At 43.2% G+C, this 14,696-nt stretch overlaps 1 pseudogene; it reads left to right on the top strand.

Moving 5' to 3' along the window:
- Positions 1-244: 244 nt before the first annotated feature.
- On the top strand, positions 245-12,698 carry LOC102428593 (annotated as a pseudogene).
- The last annotated feature ends 1,998 nt before the right edge of the window (positions 12,699-14,696 follow it).

The raw sequence follows: 14,696 nt of genomic DNA, 5'->3' as shown, positions 1-14,696 counted from the left end.
CTTTGGGGATGGCCATGTTTCATCCTCACGTGTGTGGGAATCCTAAGAAAGAAAAGAAGCAGATCCACGGCCCCTTCCAGAAACTGGACAGAGGTTAGACATTCCTGTCCCCTCAGGTCTTCTGTGACCTGAGCACAATGGGTTCTTAAACTGGACCTCATTCTGAGGGTTTGAAGCAAGGTGGAGTGTTTGTGTGAACTAATATAAATTCAAAGTAAACATCATTACATAAAAGGGTACGGTCATGTTTCATCCTCACGTGTGTGGGAATCCTAAGAAAGAAAAGAAGCAGATCCACGGCCCCTTCCAGAAACCACAGCTGGGTTACACATTCCTGTCCCCTCAGGTCTTCTGTGACCTGAGCATGACCAGTCAGGTGAGTCTGTCTCATTCTGAGGGTTTGAATCAAAAGAAAGGGTCAATGAAGCCTTTTTTATGGCCACTGCAGTGGAATGGAAAGTCCCCAGTGGTGTGGTGACAAGGGTTCAGAGGACTAGAGTCCAGCAACAACAGGATAACTAGCGGTGATGCCAGCTCCAGCTGTACAACCAGCCCTCGGGACGTCCCGCTGTCTCGGCTCGGCCTGGCTTGGCTCTTGCCATAGCCTGTCTCTGGCTTCCTGTAGTTTCTGTGAGGTATGCCCCTAATTCCCACACTCATGTTCCATTTAAGTAGACCAGAGTTTGTTTTCTTATCTGTGACTAATAGAGTAGCTGTGATAAACCCATTAGGGATGCTGCTGCTAATTTCCTTGGCACCTTGATGGTATCAGATCTCACTTTTAAAATATATTTTTATTGATTTCAGAGAAAGGAAGGGAGAGGGAGAAATAGAAACATCACTGATGAGAAAGAATCATTAATCGGCTGCCTCCTGCACGCCCCTTACTGGGGGTCAAGCCTGCAACCTGGGCAAATGCCCTGACTGGGAATCAAACTGAGACCTCCTGGTTCATAGGTAGATGCTCAACCACTGAGAAACATTGACCAGGCATGCTTTTTGTTTTTATTCTACTTAAATTCCCTATCTATTTCACAGCACCTGTTACTATAGAAGCACTCAAATAGAAATTGTAGCAGGAGGAAATAAAAGAATAAAAAGGGAGAGATGAATAAAAGGGGAGAGGAGAAAATACAAGGAAGAGAGAGAGGAAGGAAAACAGGATCTTCTGTTTTCCAATTTCTAAGGCTAATCCTCCAATAAGAATCGGCAGCTCTGATCCAACAGTTCCTGATTATTTTAGGATCATGTCTCATACTTTATCTTTTTATTATATTTAATTTCCTGCTTCATTGGTTTCTTCCCTATAAACTTTACATGCATCCAGTTCTTTCCCAGTCTTGCAAACAAAGCCTTTCTTAGCTTATCTCCTCTTTAAATTTCTACTTTATTATTTTTTTCTTCAAGTACAAAGTCTTGAAATATTAATCGATATTTGTGACATAACCATTAATCCTCTACAAACTATGTTTCATCCCTACTATTCTTTCATCTGCTCAAGATGCATTTACTGGGTATTTACTATGATTCAGACATTGTTCTAGACGCTGGGGACACATATCACTCATTTTTTATAGGTTACTGTGGGTGGAGAGAATAAATAAGCAAAAGAAAAGATGCTAATATTCAAAAAGAAAATTCAGTGTCTATACTGAGAAATCAAACTGGGCAGCCACTCCTGCCTGAAGGGTCCGAAAAGGTCCATATGATCTGATGACTCATAGGCTGTGTGTGTTGTATTGTGAGTGTTGGGAAGTGCTAATGGAAGCCATTCAATCATGGATAAGGCTACGGAAGTCATCATGCAAGATAGTGTGGAGGTTTTTTGGACAAGGAAAATAGCACGTGGGATGGTGAGTAGAAGCAGAATTTAGGATATATTTCAGATATAAAAACCTGAGGACTTAACATATGATCTATCAGATGACATAATGTGGGAGAGTGCATTCAAAATTACTCCTGGACTTTGGCTTGAGGAACTGGGTGGATATTGTCTGGATGTTGACTAAGACAGAGGAGTCTTGGGGAAAAGATATTGTGGGTGGCAGATGGAGCACAAACAAATCAAAATTCTGTTTTGTATATTGAGATGCCTATTAGCCACCCAGCTAGCTTTATCACGTTAGTAATTTCATAGCTGTCTGTTAGAAATGCAGTTTATAAATCATTAGCACATAATTTATATCCTAGACCCAAGATACTACACAATATTATCTCTAAGAATAAAGAGTACAAGTATAACACATTTTATTTTGATATACCTCCATCAGCCAAAAAATTATAACTTGCTTTATTACAAGGTTCTGGAACTGAACCCACAATATCTCTGAGGTATGCCTGCAAACAGAAATGGAAAGTGGTCAAGACCAAATCCTGGGTACATTTCTACATTTACAGTTGAAACACAGGAGGTGAGGCCTACAAAGAAGCCGGTGAGGTAGGAGAAAGATACAGAAGAATGTGGGATCTCAGAAGCCAAGAGAAGAACAGAAGCCAGCAGGCATGTTGAAGGCCAATGAAAGTTCAAATAAGAAAAGGCAAATGACCAGATTACCAGTAACCTTCATTAGCACACACAGTAATGGCCTCCATTAGTGCACTCTCAGGGAAGTAGTGAAGAGAAAGCCTGATTGGAGTGGGCCCAGCAGAGAATAATAAATAAGTGGGAGTAGCAACTACACATCATTGTTAATGTGTCCCCCTAGATCAGCGGTTCTCAACCTGTGGGTCTCGACCCCTTTGGCGGTCAAACGACCCTTTCACAGGGGTTGCCTAAGACCATCCTGCATATCAGATATTTACATTATGATTCATAACAGTAGCAACATTACAGTTATGAAGTAGCAAGGAAAATAATTTTATGGTTGGGTTACAACATGAGGAACTGTATTTAAAGGCCCAGAAGGTTGAGAACCACTGCCCTAGAGCAAGGGTGGGGAACGACTGGCCCATGGAAATCATTTGGTCTGGCCCTGCCAAGGCATTAGAGGTGAGTTAAATGTTTGACCAAATATAACAGGCTAATCTTTAAGTTGATAATTTTATATGGCCCGCAAATGATGTTCTAAATATCCAAACAGCCGTTGGCAGAAAAATGGTTTCCCACCCCTGCCCTAGAGTGCGATCTTTGTTGTCCTCCAAACCCTAGCTAAATGCTGACATTTCATTGTCAGTACTCTCTAATATTTTATTTGCAGATTCTTCATGATTTCACCTATTTTGATTTTATGCCAAATTCATACACTTAATTTATGCACTTAATTTCATCTGCCCCCATTAATCTAAATACAAAGTCTCACGGGCCTCTCAAATATAAGGATATGTCTCAAGGCAGCCTCACACTGACTCTCTGTTCCATGTGGTCCCCATATTGCCCACAGGTAACACTCAAATTCTCTGTCCTGACAAATCTTGGGAGTGGGATGATGACTCATCCTTAACTCAGCAATTTCTCCTTTGTCCTGTTGGTTGCAGTTAGCTAACTTATCCTTCAACTTTTGCATATATTTTATATGTAGTATGTTATACACACACACACACACACACACACATCCTATATAATAAAAGCCTAATATGCTAAGTGTTCGACCATTTATTCAACCGTTTGACCAGTCACTATGATGCACACTGACCACCAGGGGGTAGACACTCCCACAGGTAGGTTAGCTTGCTGCTGGGGTCCGGCCGATGGGGACTGCACGAGGTGGGCTAGACATGTTCTGGAGCCCCCCCCAGTCCCTCCCCAGCCCTGATTGTGCACTGGTGGGGTCTCTTGGCCTGGTGTGTGCCCTCTCACAATCCGGAACCCCTCGGGGGATGTCAGAGAGCTGGTTTCAGCACAATCCCCACAGGTACACGAATTCGTGCACCAGACCTCTAGTTAAGAATAAGAAAACGGTCTATTGGGTCTACCACCTCCACTTTCAGGAGTCACCTATCAAATTTTACAAGTGGTCCCAGAGAAGCACCTCTCAACAGCCTTGATGTGAGGGGATGAAATTCTCCATATAGGATATATTTTCCTCCTTAGTAGTAGTGATGGAGGAAAGGGTGGGAGTGGAGCTTATAACACATTTCAAAAATCATCCTCAAAAATGCCCTTTCCCAGCAATCTCTAGGACTTTTATACCTAAGATGTGGAGAATGTATTCAAAAGCCATAAAACCCTAAAATCTTAAAAATATGTGTGACTTTGACACCTTTTTGGGGTCATTTTCTTTATTTTATCTTCGCATCTCAACAAAGATTTTCCTTTAACATTTTTCCATGTCCTGCTTTATAAAGCCAAATTTCTCATTTATTTCGCATCCCGGTACTTCTCTGAGTCTTGATGCTACTGAGTGACCAGTAGCAGAAGCTGAGATTAAGCCGGGCAGTATATAACCCCAGAGAGGAAGCTGGATTCAGTACAAACTCTACCACCTTCTTAGTCCCCATACCCGATAACTACCAAAGTGGGATATTTTTCCTGGAATATATTTCTCAGATTTGCTCTACATCTTTTTGTTCAATCGCCATTGCCCTCTTCAGGCCTTCAGTTGGACCACTGACATTCTCTTGACCACTCCCCCCAGTCTCAACCTTCCAAGCCATTTTAACTAGCTTTCAAATTCACATGTCCAGACCTAACTCTCTATCACTTAGAAGTATTTCAACTCTAAACTACTGCACAAGTTGATCTGTAATTCTTTCTCCAGAATTATCTCCATTAATCTGATGCTAATACTACTAATCTAATCCTCACACATACTAACCTACAGTGATATTGAACTGTGGTCTTCATGTAGGGGTAATAGCAGGGCACGTCTTACAAGCTAGAAATAAAGGAAATAAAAGTATCCTCTCATTGTTAAACTATAAAGTCATACCATAATGAGAAGGAGCAGAGAGATCAAAATTCACCTTAATGATAGAGTATGATGATTAATGTGGGCTTATGATGCCAAACCAGAAGAAGTAGAACGGAACTTCTGATAGTAGTGATTGACCCTGTTCATGAGGAGGTAGATTTGCTGCTACATAATGAAAGCTGTGTGGAGTATAGAAGCCAGGGACTGGTTCCCTTCTTGGTGCTTTTATACCTGGTGATAACTATAATTGGCCAACCTCAGCAACAGCTCACCCAGGGGCATGCTAATCAAGGCCCCAGACTCCTCAGGGATAAATATCTGAGAACTGATGAAAAATGAGAGGAACCTATAATGATTGATAGAGAAGAAAGATGATACATAGCAATTCCTCAGGAGAAGGTACAAATGCCCATATAATACCTTACCCTATCACAGATTCTTGGGGGGAGTCATTCTTTCTTTGTCTTTTTCTTCTTTTCTTTCAGAATTTGTGAGTGACCACCAAGTTAGAGTGTCACTCTCAGGACAGATTAAATTTAATGTGGGCCAAAATCAAATCTGAAGTGATGCAAGGGGTTTATCTTCTCTGCCCTCAGTGCTTCAGCCATTATCACTATCCCAGGTCTTACAGTGTCTGATGGACATGTGATCCTACAAAAAATTGTCTTGGACCAAGGGGCCTACCTAATTTTGAGGTGGGGGTCCAACAATTGGCAAAGGAGAAGACAGTCCACTGGTCCTACCATATGTCCCAGAAGCTTCCAGGCTAGTAGGATACCGGAATGTTTCATTAAAAGTACAATTGAGGCCCTAAATGGTTTGTTTGGCTCAGTGGATAGAGCATACATCTGTGTACTGAAGAGTCTTAGGTTCCATTCCAGTCAAGGGCATGTACCTTGGTTGTGGGCACATCCCCAGTAGGGGGTATGCAGGAGGCAGCTGATTGATGTTTCTCTCTCATTGATGTTTCTATCCCTCTCCCTTCCTCTCTGTAAAAAAATCAAATGACTATCATATTTGACCTTCCCTTTTCTTCTTTCCTGTTAATTAATAACTAGGTTAATTACCATGGTATCACCTCCATCAAACTAACTGCTTCATGCCTACTATGGACAAAAAAAGGGGCATCCTATGTCAAGTAACCTCACAGGGTGATCTGATCATTAATTCCTAGCTGGGCAAGTCAACAGGTCTTGCTGGATAGTCACACCCAAAGCATATAACTTTTCCGTAAAAGGTTTATATGTGCCTTATGCAAGCTGAACATTGTTTCTGGGCACCTAGGTTAATACACCGTTGAAATAATCACCACCCTCAAAAGAGCACAGGATCTTGTTAACTATCCTATCATTCAATCCCCTTCGCTTTTTCCCACCTCCATGCAATGTTCCTTCCCTTCCCTTCTTAACTTTCAATGCATAAAAGAGACTGCAGGACTCTTTCTTGGGAGCATTTCAGATCTCGGGAGCATTTCAGATCTTACATCCCAGCATGTCTTCAGTTTGGCTCAATAAATTCATAAAAATTCTCTACAGGTCTGGACCTTTCTTATACGGGCACTTTGCAGGTGGCATGTAGTAGAATGTGCTCCTCTGATTGAGCCTGGACTAGCAGTCATCAGTCTAGAGTTTAGATTCCCCTTTTCCTCTGAAGCATGAGTTCCCTGGTTGTCTCTGTTAAGTCACTCCTACCTTTCTACTTGAATGGAACTATGTGCTGCTCTCTATTATGGTTCTCATCAGACTGCACTGTCGCCCAGCTTGTCTTCCCAGCTACGCCAGGAGGTTGTTCATGGCCTTACCCACCATAGCTTAGCCTAATGTCTCGACAGTTATATTGTGAATTAAAGAAACCCATTAGCCTTAAGAAGTATTTTCTCCTTTGGTTTAGGTACCTTAATGAAAAAGATGAGAAGACAGGTATGATCCAGAGCAAGCACAAGTTAATTTCATTAAAAGACAGTTCCTAAGCCATCATCATATATTGCAGACACATTTTTAGAGAGGCGACACGAAATCAAATTACAACAAAATATACATAATTGGTTTATTGAGAAGAAAACCTGCAAGCAAATTGAGCTCAAAACCCAATATACTTGTGGGCTTGATCTTTTAAATAAAGATTCAATTCAATTACTGGATAGTAACTGTTACTGTATCCCTGCCCCTCCTCCCAGGCTCTATAGTTCTTGTCTTCCTCCTTCAATGCATTTTCCCCTTTAGATCTTATTATTATAGTGTCAGAGCCCCAATTAGAATATAAGCTCCATCCGGACAGCAGTTTTTATGTTTTTGTTTATTATTGAATTTATCAGAGCCTAGAAAAGATTGTCTGACTCACAGGGGAGCTCAAATACTTATTAAAAGATTGAATACATTTAACATGGTAAGCAGCATTCATGTGATGTGGCACGTTGATTTAAGTTATAAAAATAAGAAATAACAATGAAAACATTAAATATCATGTTGCCATAGACAGTATATGATTTGTGTGTTCTAGGTAACTATTGAGTTAGTTTAAAATTAAAATATGTATTCATCCAATTTTTAAAATAGAAACAAAAGTCATGATTCTTCAAAAAGAATTTGGTACAGGCTCAGTGGTTCTCAACCTTCTGGCCCTTTAAATACAGTTCCTCATGTTGTGACCCAACCATAAAATTCTTTTTGTTGCTACTTCATAACTGTAATGTTGCTACTGTTATGAATCATAATGTAAATATCTGATATGCAGCATAGTCTTGGGCGACCCCTGTGAAAGGGTTGTTCCACTGCCACAGGGGTCGCGACCCACAGGTTGAGAACCGCTGTGTTAGAGGGAGGAGACTAGGCATTCCTGGCTTATGGCTTTAAGAGATTTCTAAGTCAAATCCCCCTTGAAGTTACTCCTCCTGTGTTTCCAGTGTCACACCGTGAAATGCAGCCCAGGATTTTGCAATTCGTCGCCAGCTATGGATCCCACGATTGTTGCTTGACTGTGTAGCTGGAAAATAGTGAGGCAACTTTTCCTCCAGTCCATCTCCCTTTCATGAATGAAAGCACTGGGTCTACTGCTTGGTATCATGATGGGTTTGGAAGTACATCCCCCCACCTGAAGCAATCTGGAAGGGACTTCCGAATTCATCTTTTAGGAGGACAGGAACTATTAGACACTGAAGAAAATAAATAGTAGCTGTAGAATGCGTGGAGGACTCCAGGTTGGATTAGAGGTGTCAGAAATAACTAAGGTGTTCATTTAAGGGTGACTAGAGGAAAATAAAGAGACTTGAGCTGTTTGTCTTACCTGAAAGCACTTTAAATGGAGAAAGGCAACTTCAACACTTATTTATAAGGTTAGTTAAAGAATTAAATTGAATTTTCATTGGGTTCCGTGATAGCTCTTTCCATGGACTTAGCCTCTATTTTATTGAATTTCATTCTAAGACCATCTTTTGACCAAATGAGCTTGTCCAATATAAAATATTTCAAAGTCAGCCCGACCTTTTTCTAAAAGATGTTTATTCCTGTTCATTACCATAACAAATGGTACATATTTCATCTATTCCCTGGGAACAGAGACCCACTGCTTAGCTACATCATAATAATAATTGCAGTTATTTAATGCCCATGTGCTATGCACTGTGGATGCATAATCATAACATCATGTGATCTTCACTAACATTTGGGAAAAAGACAATAGTTTCTGCAATTTATCAATGAAGATGGGGGGGGCAGTGTTAAATGACTTGCATCTGGATAGAAAACTTATTGGAGGCTAAGCTAATGCTCTAAGTCAGAACTGTTTGATTGGTGGTACTCAGTACTCAGGAGTAAGATGCAACCAGGCATATACATCAGAAGCACATGCGAGCCTTCCTGAAATGCATAGTTCAGGGCCCATCACAGACTACGTGGGCTCAGGACACTGAAAAAGCTGCCTGTTTAGCTACAGACCTCTGCTGTCTGGGAGGAATCCAGGTCTCATCCCTTAAATGCCCATGTGCACAAATACTGCTGAAGGGAGCCATCCAGGCCATGCATTACTTACCCAGGGCACAGGCCCCCAGGCTAGGCTTCCAGTTGTCCTGTCGCTATTTAGTACACAAGGGGTATAAACGAAAACTATTTTTCTTACCACTAAGGAGTAGCCAGGGCCAAAGGCTTAGGACCACGTTTTGTTTACTCTAGGTGGCTGACAACCAGTCGTCTGGGCAACAGAAGACTCCCAAATGAGATTGAAAAGGTTATTTTTTTGAGGAGACATTAGGTCATTTTCTTGAATAAAGTTCTGGGAAATAAAAAAATGTTAGACTGGTTTCCCTTCCCTTCCCTTCCGTTTCGGAGAGGCACTGGTGCCTGAGCAGCAGACGGAGAGAGGCCATGGTTAGAAGGAACTAACCTTCCTGCAGGCATGTCCTTTGAGCAGGATTCTCACGCTCAGTCACCCTCCTCACCCAGCATCCACCGCCCCAGCTGACAGCAGGAGCAGAAGGGGTGCCCTGAGTCAAGAGCCTAGAAGGCCAGGGCCTGTGCGACCCCCTCCCCTACCTCCCCCTCCCCCGCCCCGCCCCCAGGAGTGGGGCAGCACCTGGAAAGGAACACCCACCCAGTCTTCCTCCCTCCCGCCTGCAGACCAGCTGCCTCTGGAAAAAGTCCCAAAGTGTCACATCCCACAGGGATGTGGCAGTGCCTGTGGTTCCCCAGGGGGACTGCCCAGGCCCAGCCTCACTTCCCCCTCCCCTGCCTGTGTGGCCATCAGCCTGTTGGGCTCCTGTCCTGCATCCAGGGTTCTGCACGTGGGGGTGTGAAGTGCTAGCCACCTACGTGCCCACCATAGGGTCTGGAGCCTGCTTTTCAGCACAGGCCGCCTTTTGGTTGGACAATTAACGGATGTGGGCGGGGACTTGACCAACCCCACACAGAAGCTTCTCCTGAAGATGCTAAGCTTTCTTGGAAGAAAGGAGTGCAGGTGTTGCAAGGTCTCTGTGGAAGAAGCCCGAGGACCAGCAACAGCCCAAGTGAACCCCAGCTGGAGGGAATTGTGACACGTTTATTCAGCCAGCAGGGATGTTTCCTGCAGATGCACCCAGATGGTACCTTTGAGGGGACCAAGTACACTAACATCTACTCAACTTCTTCAATCTAATTCCTCTCTCTCTTTCTCTCTCTCTCTCACTCTCAGTGTGTGTGTGTGTGTGTGTGTGTGTGTGGCCATCCAAGGGGTGAAGGCCAGCCTCTATGTGGCCACAAAGGGTGAAGGCTCTCTCTGCAGCTCAGATGTTTTCACTCCTGAATGCAAATTTAAGGAATCTGTGTCTGAAAACTACTACATGATCTGTTCTTTCACTCTGTACCATCAGCAGGAATCAGGCCGAGCATGGTGCCTGGGACTCAATAAATTGCTGGGGTCCAACCCCAACGGGTCCAGGGGTCCCCAAAGGTGTGGACGGAGTCGGAGAAGAATGAAGGACACGGAGGCTGCATTCAGTTGATCATCATAGTTGGGTTCCTCAGCCAGGTTCTGTGTAGGTTCTCTCACCATGTTCTGTCTAGGTTCTCCAGCCAGGTTCTATCCAGGTTCTCCTGCCATGTTCTGTCTAGGTTCTCCAGCCAAGTTCTGTAGCCAGGTTCTGTCCAGGATCTTTTGCCATTTTTTTTTTCGCGACATCTTCGCTTTATTTTGGTAAAATAGCGTTTTCTTCACGTTTACGACTTACCTTCCTCCCATTCTCAGGTTTCACAACTAGAACTCTTAGATTTTTCTACAGAAAGTATTTGTCTGTTTCTACCTCATTTAGCAGCTTAGGGTGGACTCAATCTGGGAGACTTGCCAAGTCTAACAGACACGTCTGACGAAAGCCACAAAGGAGGTCTCGTGGGAACAGACAACGCCCGGGTCCCCAGCACCCAGCGTGGGGAGACCCCTCTGCACTGCAGCGGGACGAGGCCTCAGACCTTTAGAAAGTTCTGAGGAGGCAGGAGAGCATTTCTCCCCAGATGTGGAAGCGGCTTCCGGTGCCCCCCCTGGGCCGAACTGGAAGAAAACAGAGATGGCGACCCGAGACCCACGACCACAACTTCCATCAATCACTGCGCTGCCGGGTGATGCTCCCCAGGTCACAGAGCTTCGGGGTTCACATGGCCCAGCGGGCCCCGGGGTCAGTACGCCGCGTCGAGGTGCTTCCCGATGGTGTTCAGCTGGATGTTGGACGCGCCCTCGTATATTGTACCGATCTTGGCGTCTCGGAAGTACTTTTCCACCGGGCAGTTCCTGGTGTAGCCCACACCTCCCATCCAGTCGATGCATCTGCTGGTCGTCAGCCCCACGACCTCGGACGCGTAGTACTTGGGCACCTTTCCTAGATGCTGGGGTCCAACCCCAACGGGTGCAGGGATCCCCAAAGGTGTGGACGGAGTAGGCGAAGAAGGAATGACATGGAAACTGGTTTCAGTTCATCAGCATAGCGAGGTTCTCCCTCCAGGATCTCCAGCGAAGTTCTGGTCAGGATCTCCAACCAAGTTCTGGTGCCATGTTCTCTCGCTAGGTTCTCCAGCCATGTTCTCCAGGTTCTCCAGCCAGGTTCAGTCACCAGGTTCTTTAGCCAGGTTCTATCCAGGTTCTTTTGCCATGTTCTGTCTAGGTTCTCCAGTGAAGTTCTGTAGCCAGGTTCTGTCCAGGATCTTTTGCCATGTTCTCTGGCTAGGTTCTGGTTAGGATCTGATGAGGATCTGATGAGGAGCTGATGAGGAGCTGATGAGGAGCTGATTTACTCAGAGTCCTCGGACTTGGCTGAGAGAGTAGCTTCCACTTCTTGCTTTTCTACCATCTGTTGGGCCTCAGTTGTTAACTTCTTCAGCTGACCCCATGTTGGCACCTCAGTCCCTTGCATAGCCTTCCTTTGCTTCTTTTTTCTGCTTTTCTGTCATCGGGGCAACTCTAAGTCTTTAGAACGATGAGACAAGGAGCTTCTCTGGGTCCATTGTGGTGACGAACGTAATGCATTTACTCAATCCAAGGCAGGCATTAAAAAGAAAAACCCCAAGTGCTCTCTTGTATCCATTTTAAGAGTAGGATTGGCGCTTTCCGCTATTACCTGAGTCCTGATCTATCACCCCAGGGAGAGCTTGCCAATCCTGCACTTTTCCGGGGTGGAAAGGCTGCAGTGGGGTTAAGGATAAGGCTCCTTGGGCCTACCTTCTCCCATGCCTCTACATTTACCTTTCCGGCACCTTTCCTTCCTCAGAAAAGCATGGACATTCTTCTTGTATAAAACATTCCGTCTGACTGGGAGTAACCTTAACTCCTCTGCTAGCAAGCATATGTGTTAAAAGATCAATACAGAGTCTTTTTTCTTTAGACTCAGTATGGCACATCTTCTTAATCTAAAGATCAATACAGAGTCTTCTTTCTTTGGACTCAGTATGGCACATCTTCTCAATCTAAGTTCTGTACTATCCACCTTCTTACCCTACTTATCCTCTATAGGGGGGTCTGTAGCACCCTGGTGGAGTCCTATCCGTCCCGAGTGTGGGGGTTCTCAATAGGAGGGGCTTACCTAGGGGAATCCTGTTCCAGGGTTCCCAAAGGTGTGGATGGAGTCGGCAAAGACTATCCACCCTCTTCCTACGGTGGAGTCCTATCCGTCCCGAGTGCAGGGCGCTTACCTAGGGGTCCCTGTTCGGGCGCCAGAGATAAATAAGGTCAAATTATGAAGGGGCACAGAGTGAAAACCAAGCCCTCATCACATTTTGTACCTAAACATATTGAGCCATCACTACATGGAACTGGAGAAAAACAAAGGCATTCGAGGAAAGTTCTGGAATACCAACCATGAATGGAGGCAAAGTCATGAATCAAGATTCAACATAGCTAAGAACTCTTCCCTTCGTCCCTCTCTCATCCCTTTCTTCCCTCCCCTTTTCCCATTTCCTTCCAATAAATCCACCCATGGAGAGAAAAATAAAATGGCCATGCAGGGGAAAAAAACTCCCAGGGTGCACTATTAACAGAAAAAAAGGTATGAAAATTAGCTAAGCAAAAGGCAGGGAGTCACCTCTGGGAGCTTCTCCCAGGGGAGAGAATTCTAACTAGGGACGACTTATGCAGCCATTGATTTGGTAAGTAAACATTTACTAAGCATCTTCTCTATACTTGTACTATGTCCATAGGATGCAAAGTTAACTAATTGGCTTAGTTAACAGGGAGGAGAAAAGGTCTTAAAACAAATGGGTGTGGCCATATTTTAAACTGTGGATAATGCACCTTGTATTTTGTTTTTTTGTTACTTTAGAGAGAGGCTGCCCATTCCTGGAGGTAGAAAATATATCAGGAAGTAATAAAATAATGCAACAGGGAGGAACATATTGTGCTTCTCAAAACTAGATGATTAAGGTTATATTCTCCAAAAGCTAAGGTTTCTTTATGTTGGTTGATCAAGCTTTTTAGGATGAATCATCAACCTCAATCAAGAGAAGGAAAGGAACAGAATTATGGGACAGAGGTTCTTCTCCCCCTTCTCTGGCTCTAATCATACAACAGGAAGAAGCCACAGGGAAAAGAAAGCTGGGTTCTAGAATTTAAATGCTTGGGTTCTATTCTTATGGTAGCTCAGACTGAGAGCGGGTCCAGGAAGAGCTTGCCAGGGGATGAAATAGCCTCAATGACTGGACAAGCTAAATCGTATTTTCAACTCTGTGTGGAGTGGTCAGATACCATGAGGGCCAGTAGCACAGTCAGACAGAAGAGGAATGGTTTCCCAAGGAAAGATCTGCAGGACAGATATGGGCACAGGATAAATTGGTGTTAGATGGACAGTCCACCCAGTTGTGGTCTACCACAGCTCTTGCCAAGACATATTAAATTATCTGTCTATTCATAAAAACACTGAAAATATTAGTCCTTTCTAAGGGCTTAGTAAACAGTAATACAATAAATGTATTGAGGCTAAATATTAATAGGCATATACAATAAATGTCCATTCTTAAACTTGAAAATTTTGGTTTTAAAGGAAATTATTTTTTTCAAAAGCATATTAAAAACAGATGTAAAAATTTAATAAGTGGTTTTAGAACAACTGTGTAGCATTCTGGAAAAAATAAAAGTAAATTTTGTGTAGCTTGCAGCATAAGAAAATGGATCAAAGATATAAATGTTGAAATCATAAAAACACGAAATAATTTATGAAAGTATAAAAAATTATAGTGGTGAAGTAAAACCAACCACCCAAAATCTAAAACCTAAAATAAAATGTTGAAAAAAATTAAAAATCTGCTTAACAAAGCTAAAAGCAAAGCCCTCCCCAAAAATAATTTGTTTCTTTCAGAGATAAAGAGCATTGCCATATCAATAAGAAAGAGTCCATCAATCTAACAGAAAAAAACAAAAACAAAAACATGGGCAAACAGTTGGAAGAAAGGAGATGGATAGGGAGGGAGAAACAAGGGAGGGACGAAGGAAGGGTTGTGGGGGAGGGAGGAAGAAAGGGAAAACAAGAAAGAAAATTCCCAGACTAAAAAATACAAATAATTTTTAAGCACATGAAAAGATTCTAAATTTCACTCACCCCAAGGGGTTATGTGAACTCAAGCAAGGATTCAATTTATCTGCTACCAAGAAGCTAAAGGTAATATTAATACCGTACATATTAGCACAAGTATATAGAAACAGGACTTTCAGACATAGAATATAAATGGACACAACTCCTAGAGAGTCTATTTCAGAAATATTAGTCAAAATATAAAAGGCACATTCCCATTGATTGATTAACTCCATTTCTTAAGATGTGTCCCATGTATTTTCTGATATTATGAGAACTGGCACATTTGCAAGAATGTGCACTGTAGTTCTGTGCTGAAGAGCAGAAGCAAA

The sequence above is a fragment of the Myotis lucifugus genome, unplaced genomic scaffold, assembly GCF_000147115.1.
Source record: "Myotis lucifugus unplaced genomic scaffold, Myoluc2.0 scaffold_73, whole genome shotgun sequence".
NCBI lineage: Eukaryota > Metazoa > Chordata > Mammalia > Chiroptera > Vespertilionidae > Myotis > Myotis lucifugus.
Note: the sequence above shows the minus strand (reverse complement) of the source record. Positions and strands in the feature narration are given on the sequence as shown.